We start from the raw sequence: 1,155 nt of genomic DNA on the forward strand, positions 1-1,155 counted from the left end.
AAATAGAAAATAAAAGATCACGTATCTGATACTAGATGACATATGTCAATAAATAGCTTATACACATTTATAAAAATCTAGATAGTGAACATGTATAAAAAAAAAAAAAAAAAAAGACTTTACGATGCCTCGTCCGATGCTCTTTCATAGTCAACGGAACGACTGAACACCCGCGCCACAAGAGGCGGTAGAGATGGGCGCCCAACCGGAGCGCCAGGACCCCGGCCTACGTCCGCGCCCTCAGTTTACTTCACCCCAGTGGACCCTGGATGTTTCATGACCGGCCCAGCGGCCTCGAAGAGTGTGGCGAGGCCCTTGCCAGCTCCCAGGCCGCCCCAAAGCCCCAGCCGGCCCACCACGGTTGGAGCGCTTTACCTGAGGCCCAAGCCAGCTCCCAGGCCGCCCCAACGCCCGAGCCGGCCCACCACGGTTGGAGCGCTTTACCTGAGGCCCAGGGACCCCCTTCACCTGACGCCACCCAGCAGCCCGCGGCCAGGTATCCAAGGCCGCATAGTAACCGGGGAGGCGCGGCGGCGCGCTGGGAAGGCGTGGCCCAGGACGCGGCGCTACCTCCGGTCGACGTGATGACGACAGCACGGGAGGCGCCTCTCCGTCGCGGGCGTCATGGGTATTGGAAGGAGCCTGGCTGATGTGGGACTGTGCCATTTGGTGCATGAGGGGTAAATCCAAACACAACGAGAATTAACTTTTTTTTCCACCCCGCTCCCTCCAGAGAATTAACTTTTCACCAAAAATCAACCCACTGAATTTTGTTATTTAATATCAATTTTGACTAAAGACTAATAACAGTAGGACCCAAGGGCCCAAACTTCGCTCCACCCGCAGGTAGCAGAATACTGAAGGCTTCCGGGGGCGGTTGGAGGACGCACCCCCACGATTCCCAAGGTGCTGGCGTAGAGCGGAGCCGGGCGGGGGCGGAGCCCGGTGGAGGGCGGGGCCGGACTTTTAGGAACTACTTACCGGAAAAGGGTGGGCAGGTTTAGTGTTGAGACTAATAACACCGGATAATTCTATTTTATTAACCCCGTATCTTCGCTGGCCATGTTACCAGATCTGAGCGCCAGCGCGGATGGCGATGAGCCCGCCGCCCTTTGAGTGGGGAGTTAGAACTTGAACAGATTCTACAAAAATGTG

The 1,155-nt window shown here is 55.8% G+C and overlaps 1 protein-coding gene across 1 annotated transcript in view; it reads right to left on the reverse strand.

Moving 5' to 3' along the window:
• The window catches only part of IFT52 (intraflagellar transport 52), a 57,404-nt gene extending 56,803 nt beyond the window's left edge, over window positions 1-601 (reverse strand). The window contains exon 1 of the mRNA XM_037743352.1: window positions 445-601. The gene's annotated coding sequence lies outside the window, so the exon portion shown is untranslated. The remainder of the gene's footprint in view (window positions 1-444) is intronic.
• Between the last annotated feature and the right edge of the window lie 554 nt (window positions 602-1,155).

This window comes from Cebus imitator, unplaced genomic scaffold (genome assembly GCF_001604975.1).
Source record: "Cebus imitator isolate Cc_AM_T3 unplaced genomic scaffold, Cebus_imitator-1.0 Scaffold141, whole genome shotgun sequence".
In the NCBI taxonomy this organism is placed as follows: Eukaryota; Metazoa; Chordata; class Mammalia; order Primates; family Cebidae; genus Cebus; species Cebus imitator.